Source organism: Coffea arabica, chromosome 11c (assembly GCF_036785885.1).
Source record: "Coffea arabica cultivar ET-39 chromosome 11c, Coffea Arabica ET-39 HiFi, whole genome shotgun sequence".
NCBI lineage: Eukaryota > Viridiplantae > Streptophyta > Magnoliopsida > Gentianales > Rubiaceae > Coffea > Coffea arabica.
In genome coordinates, this window is record NC_092330.1 from 20,797,893 (window position 1) to 20,806,187 (window position 8,295).

General features: G+C 34.6%; 1 pseudogene; it reads left to right on the top strand.

Annotated features, from left to right (window-relative positions):
- Positions 1–1,970: 1,970 nt before the first annotated feature.
- Positions 1,971–3,253, top strand: LOC113715406 ((+)-borneol dehydrogenase 1-like; annotated as a pseudogene).
- Positions 3,254–8,295: the final 5,042 nt, after the last annotated feature.

The following is an 8,295-nucleotide window of genomic DNA, read 5'->3' on the forward strand; positions in this document are numbered from 1 at the left end:
CGGACTCGGCCGGGCGATATGGTGACCTTGGGTGAATTTGGTATACTCGAGTATTACCTTGTAGTCCGGCCACGTCCGGATGGGTGGAGTCCGGGCAACGTCCGAATGGGTGGAGTTCGGTCAACGTCCGGAAGGGGATGAATGAACGAATGAAGGCACGAGGGTTTTACTTCTCAAAAAGGAAATTTTCAAATAATTGGAGGAATAAGGGGACATGTCAGGGGAACGAACGAACGAACAAATAGCTCCATGTGAGCCCGTATCCTTTTAATAAATGTGTTACTATCGCTTTCCATTGTAAATGTTTCTTGAATTATTGATACTCCATGTTTAACGTATTGAATTGACTATCTGACTATGTGTTCGGAACCTCACTGAGCTTTTAGCTCACCCCTTTAGTTTTGTTTTCCTTAACAGGGGACGGCGAGCAGGATGAGAGCATAGACTAGCCTAGTCTAGTTCTTTTGTTTTTTTTTTTTGTAATGGTTCTCGCCCTAGTGCTTGGCACGGGCTGGACGTATGAAGGATTGAGAACCTTTGTATATTCGATCTTTATACTCCCTTTTGGGATGGCAATGTATATAAGTTTCGCTTTAAGTTTGGATCGCTGCCCTGTGTATTCTTGTGATTTATTCCGATTTTAATTGAGGACTGTAGTGAAGGACTGTAATGAACGACTGAGTCCCGGCGAGAGCTGGGCAGGCGACCCACCGAACCCTGGGGTACGCCCTAGGGAGAGGTGGGGCCGTCAGAATTACTCGTTTGAAAAAGTTCATATTTTAAATGTGAATTGTGTAAATGCACCAATTATCCTTTTCCATTTTCCCTTAATCATTGATAGTTGGGATAGCATCACATTTATACAATCATAAGAATGCTGTTTTTTTGCTTAAAGAAAAAGGAAAAAGTTGCCTAAATTACATTTAAAAACAATAGTAAAGGATAAGTCCACTAAAGGAGTATTTTCTTTTGAACAAATAAAGAAAATGAAAAAAATTAAACGGTAAAAATTGTGTAAATTACTTTAAACAAAAAAAAAAAGAAGGAATAGCAAATGTGAAGATTGTGTGAGTGTAGGCAGATTGTTATTACAATGGAATACTTAAGGAAGTTTAGGTGATAATTAGTTATTGGGTGTCTAAAAAACTCTAAATCAGGATCATCCTGATGTACTTTAAACTCCTTTAGTAATTTGGTTATTAGAAAGTAAATTTGCTCAAGGAGTATTTATAAAGCCTTTTCTATTTTTTTTTATAAGTGGGAGGTCTTGGGACATAAATTTGCTCAAGGAGTAATTATAAAGTCTTTTCTTTTTTTTTTTTTAGGTGAGTGGAAGGTTTTGAATCTGAAACCTTTCACTTACACTTTCACCTCCCATAAAGTTTTTTCTATTTAGGTAATTGGATTTAGAATTCAGCCCGGAATTTTGAAACTTTCAAGGTCGGGGCATGACTATTTAACAGTTCAAGATGAGTTAATATCATTGAAAGATTATAATCATTAATCAAATGACAAGATCTTATCAATTTAATTTTAATTCTTTTGTATAACAAATATTAGCTGTTATAAACTATGTTCTGAATAGTTTTAATTTTAAAGGATATGTTTAAACTTACAGTTTTAATTTTCAGAATTGTAGCAAGTCCTATTGCACAAGTTCATGGTAGAGTTCAGGGTCGCTCTGCCTCTTATTCCTAGTTTTCCAGCCGCAATTATTTAATGTATTGCTCTACTTCGAAGTGCCTTTAAGTCTAGTAATGACGAAACCAAAAGTCTTCCGTCTCTTATTAATTTGATTGCCAAACCCTAACCTATATTATCCTTGGATTTGGTAAAAATGGTCCAAGCTAAAAAGGTAATCAATTAATTAACCAAAGCATTGTTACACTGTTTTTCTCTATAAAACCCTTTCCCCTGATAGAAAAAGCTGCAGAGGCACGAAAAATTGCTCCTCAAAAATTGTTTTTCATAGTTGCGGCTGGGTACCTGTATTCTGTACATTGGTTTAGGATCAATAAGATGAGCTCTAACCCTAGAGTTGCTTCCTCCAGTAAAAGGTTAGTATTTTAGCTTAATTTGACTGTATAGAAATGTTAAAGAACATTTAGATTGATAAATAAAGGTTTGAGAATGACAAAATGATACTAATTTCTACAACAATGACTCTTGCGGGTATAAAAGGATTTCTAAAATCTTTTTTGAAATTAAATAGGTTTGACAAGAACTTATCATTGTAATACGGAGGACATCAAATGAACTAGGCAAGAAAATGATTTCATTTTAAAAAGCGTAAAGATAGATAATTGTTGTGTCAATTTTATCTGTTTATGTTTCAGTATTTTCTCATCTATGTTGGCTAGTTTTGGTTATGAAGCTAAAAAAAATCACCTGTAGCTGTTCATAATTTCATATTACCTCTGCATCTAAGTTCCATTTTGGCACTTCTTTCAGGCTAGATGGTAAGGTGGCAATTATCACCGGAGGTGCCAGCGGTATAGGAGCAGCTGCGGCTCGGCTCTTTCATAGCAATGGTGCTAAAGTTGTAGTAGCCGATATCCAAGACAATCTAGGCCAAGCAATTGCCAATGAGCTTGGCAAAAATGCATGCTACATTCACTGTGATGTATCACAAGAGGACCAAATTATTGATCTTATCGATACCACCATAGCCAAATACGGCCAACTTGACATCATGTACAACAATGCTGGAATCACTGAAGGGTCCAAAATTGCTATTCTGGAAACGTCAAAGTCAGAGTTGGACCGGGTTATTGGTGTAAATTTGGTGGGCTCATTTTTAGGAGCCAAGCATGCTGCAAGAGTCATGATACCCCGGCGCAGGGGATGCGTATTGTTCACAGCCAGCGCCTCCGTCAATATAGCTGGTCTTGGACCTCATGCCTATGCAGTCACTAAGCATGCAATTGCAGGTCTAGCTAAGAATTAGTCAGCTGAGCTTGGTCAACATGGTATACGAGTCAACTGTGTCTCCCCTTATGCCGTAATGACTGGCATAGCAGGAGGGAATTATTCTGAAGAGTATATTGCACAAATGCAGATGTTTGTAAATGCAGTGGCTAATCTTAAAGGGAAGACTTTGACAGCAGATGATGTTGCTCAAGCTGCACTGTACTTGGCAAGCGATGAAGCTGGTTATGTAAGTGGACTGAATCTTGTAGTTGACGGAGGTTTCAGCGTTGTTAATCCTTCCATGATGAATGCTGCGGCTCAGGCCAAACTACATCAGAAATGAAGCAAGCTGGTTGTTAAACTAGTTGTCGTGGACACATGCTACTGCTTCTTTTTTTCTGTTTCGGTTCAGAGATTTACATCTTGCTTCAAGTCATGCAGCTCATTCCCACATATGCCAATTTACAAGCTTTTATTAGAAGAAGACTTAAAACTAGGACACCTCTTTCCTTGTGGATTTTCAAAATCTTCCACCTAGTAAATTACTTCAGCTTTATGTTGAGCAAGTTTAGTTTTTAAATACTTTGATTGTATTAGGGTAACAAATATTATAAATGAATATATGTCCTCCAACAGTCCCAAACTATTTGTGGATAATAGTTGACAAGACATATATCACTTTAATACATGGTGCAACGGGTAATGTAACGCCAAAAGTATTGTAAACAATGATCCAAATGCACTCCTAACCTTTTCTTGCATTTCAGACATCCGATCGAGTTGCATATAATTTATCTGCCACATATGCCAATTTACAAGCTTTTATTAGAAGAAGACTTAAAACTAGGACACCTCTTTCCTTGTGGATTTTCAAAATCTTCCACCTAATAAATTACTTCAGCTTTATGTTGAGCAAGTTTAGTTTTTAAATACTTTGATTGTATTAGGGTAACAAATATTATAAATGAATATATGTCCTCCAACAGTCCCAAACTATTTGTGGATAATAGTTGACAAGACATATATCACTTTAATACATGGTGCAACGGGTAATGTAACGCCAAAAGTATTGTAAACAATGATCCAAATGCACTCCTAACCTTTTCTTGCATTTTAGACATCCGATCGAGTTGCATATAATTTATCTGTCGACCATAACTTGTTAAATGAATGAATGAAGTAAGGCTTCAAATCTCGAGTGTTTGACTATGTTCAAGACCAACCCTTGAATAATTCCAATAATCCTAAATTGATTTAACTCATTACAAGAAAGTACGGAAGATCAGGAAATACTTGAATTTTTATTTGAAAAAAAAAATCTGATCACGTCACAAGTTTTCTTTTGCCTTCCATGAGAGAAATATTGGTAGTGCTATTGCCCCCATCGTCAAGGAGATTTCACCCAAAGTGTTTGCATAATCACTGACTAGGTATGGAGCTGGCTCAGGTATATTATCAGCCCGTAAGATCACACCTTTCAGATTTGTTGTTACTGTTTGAAAAACAAATACTTCCGCGTTGTGCTTCTCTATTCTGCCTCATCCATTTTTTAGCATTCGAGTGACCACTCCGAAAGAGAAAATACCACTAAGACGGATTAGGCTCCTTTCCATTACATGTACACTGACTCTGTTTTCCCTCAATATAGTATTTGATGATTGCCACATAAGATTCATTGGTTATCAATAGTCATGTCAGTGGATAGGGTTTGGGCTAAATCTCTTTAACCCAAATTCAGACCCATTAAATTTAGTTAAACCTAGATTCAGACCTAAACCCTTATAGATCTGAAAAAATAAATCCAAATTTGGATCCTCATGTATTTGGATATCCAATGCGTAATAGTGGTTTTTTTTTTCAAAATATACTAACGGATTTCTAGCACTACACTCAAGTTTAATTCCTAAATTCACTCATTTCCTGCAAGTATACAGGTCGCTCTTGGATTTCTAGCACTACACTCAAGTTTAATTCCTAAATTCACTCATTTCCTGCAAGTATACAGGTCGCTCTTATAGTGTAGGGTGTATAAAGGATCGATCCCAAGGAGCTTAAATCAACTACAAAATCCTTCACTTACTCTATTAGTTAAATAAATAACAAGTAAAACATATAAGAAACGATTTGTAGATGAACAATTTGAGAAAAAAATATTACCAAATACTAATATGGATTAATTTTTTATACACTGACAATGCATACACTTTCACCATTTAATGTGTGACACATAATTCGAATTTGAATTTGAAATTCAAATTTTGCATATGTGTCATGCATCCAACTGTGATAATGTACACACTATAAGTTCCACTAATGACCAAGAACACAAGTGAATGGATCAAACTCTTGCTTTTAGCTTTTGTCTTATTAGGGATTCATTTCCTGTGGTAACCAAAACTCACTCTTGTGATGAATTGGCTATTACTAGCATTAGACTTCCCTATTTTTGTGGTGAAGTTCTAAGAGCTAGCTCATTTATTTTCAAAAAATATTGTAAGAAAATCCACCTAACACAACAAGAGAAATAATCAATAGTGACAATAAATGTTGTAACAAAAAATTTAAAAGTCGTCACTAATCGACAACTATGAGGTCGCCAATCAATCGTGACCAAAGGCTCGTTAATAAAAGTGTACAGCATCAACACATGAAAAACATCTGTGACAGCCTTTGTTACCACTCATTGATTCTATATAGTGGCAGCTTTAGATTTGTTAGAGAAATTGTTGTTAAGTGTGTATTTTGTGTGTTTAATTTCAAGTGTGTTTTATTATTTAGTTTTGGTGTTCTTATTCATTTTTATAACTAATTAACTAGGTTTCTAGTGAAGTTTACATTTTGTGATTTAAGTGTGAAACATTGCATTTCTATGGATTAAAGTGGTGAAAACATCATGTTTTGGTAGGTTTCAATGATTCACTTATCAAATGGAGTGAATTTAGAAGATATTTGAATGATTGTTGATAATTTGAAACGATTTAAAGAAAATATGAAATGCAGAATGGTCAAAAGATGAAATGCAATCAAGTATAAAAGAAGAAAAAAGAAATGTTTAACAACTTTATTACCTTTTGGTAGTTTGGCTATATCTTGAACTAAAAGTATCAGATTGAGATGATTCATGAGCCATTCTGAAGATAAAGTATAGCTCTACATTTTTTGTGAAGACATCAAAATCCATTTCATGAGTTTTCCTAGTTAAAAAGTTGAAATACTGTTAGATAGATTTGTTGTAAAAAGTTGAAACAAGGTTTTGACTAGATAAAGGTATTTTGATCTTTTTGTAGTCTACAGAGCTCCAAATTAGATGATTCTTAATAGCTTGTAAAGCTAATTCAAAGGGTTGCAACTTTCATATTTTATACAAGAGCTAGTTCAGCCTCCAGTATTGGGAAAATGTTAGTTGAATTTGATGCAAAAAAAAAGAACAAAGTTGAAGACTGATAAAAAAAGTGCAAACTTGCTGGGGAGGCAATACACACCCACAATACATGACCATCAGGGTGCATATTCTATAAACATGTGAGCAACTTGCATAGCTACTATCTTTGAATTTTTACAACTTTTTAAAACTCAATTCTAGCAAGAATTTTGGCTGCAGCTATTGATAAGTGTATATTTTACATTTTTTTAGTGTGTTTTATTAACTAGTTTGGTGTGTTTTATCTATTTTTATAGCTAATTAACTAGAATTTTAGTGAAAATATGCATTTTGTGGTTAAAGTATAAAAATTGCATTTCTATGAATTTTAATGGTGAAAACTTCATATTTTTGTAGGTTGAATAATTCAATCATCAAAGGTTGTAAATTGAGAACATATTTGGATGAATATTGATGATTTCAAGTAGTTTAAAAGAAGACATGAAGTGCAAGAGAGGAAATGCAATCAAGAACAAAACAAAAGTTTTATAACTTTGACACATTGTGGTATTTCGGCAATAGCTTGAGCTACAATGATTAGATTGAGGTGATTCTTCACCATTTTGAGGCTAAGAGACAGATTTATATTTGGCATGCAGACATCAAAGTCCAGTTTAGTCATTTTCATAGTAAAAAATTCAAAATACAGAAGTGCTCTGTTGTCGAAAACTGAAACAGAGCTCTGATTAGTCATGGGTATTTTGTGTGATTTCTCGGTCCATAGAGCTCCAAATGGGATGATTGTTGAGGATTGGAAAGCTAACTCTAAGGGCTACAACTTTCATATTCTACACAAGAGCTAGTTCGGCCTCCATTATCAAGAAAATAGCAATTAAAGTGGTGCCAAATTCACATAAGTAAAAACACGACTTCATGAATACGTGGCTTGAAGTCGTGTATTCCTCAATTTCGGCTGCAACTTGCTCTGCAACTTGTGTTATTTTCATACAAGCTTTTTGACCCATTTTTTGGTGGGATCAACACCTAATACCCCTATGCTCAATAAACGACTTGTATACTCGCAGAAAAATCGCGTGTGGGATATTTAGGATTTTATAAATGTAAAACTTAATTATGGATGAACTAATTATATATGTATACCCTGCACTCGTCAAGTTTTTGATGCCGTTCACTACTACAAAAGCATCCTTTTATGACATTCAAAAGTGTCATTATAGATCTATGTCATGACGTTTAGGCTATAATGACGCTCTACTGGAAGCGTCATCCATTCTAGCGTCACAATAGGTTTATGACAGTTTTAAGTGTCCCAATTTATCATTATGATGACATTGTTAAATGTCATTATCTATGCCTATTATGACACTTTCAAATGACACGAAATGCTGGGGTACAATAACATATCACGACGCTTTTTTAGTATAAGTAGATAGAAATATTATGACACTTTTGAAGAGTAACTAGATCAGGCTTTTATGACATTTTTTACTTGTCAGTATAGCATCCAAATTAAAGTGTTCCAACTTCCTGCTGCATATCATCTAACGACAAAAACCACATTTCATCCTGCTGCAAAAGCATCTCAGATCCTAAATTTTGAAGGATTGTAATGTAGCTAGTACAATAATATAAAAGAAGCAATACAATCATCCAAACTTGAACAAAAATACATCATCCAAACAATCCACACCAAAAGTATCTACAAATTACATATTAATTTAGATGGTTTTAAATCAGTCATGTACATATAAAAGATGCACAGGACAGGAACTCAACTACAAAGCAAGGAAGATGCCTTTAAAAAACTACCACTTGACCCAATGTTGCTTTAGTTTTCTTCAATACTCACCTACAAGTGTCGTAAACCAAACAAGACAAATTACAATGCACAGAGGTCTTGTTTTACAATTTTAACATTAGAAAACAAATAATAACTGTATTAGATAAATGGTAAAGGTATGACAAAAAGAGTACAAGATTTATTGGCCAAACAATAGCCACTC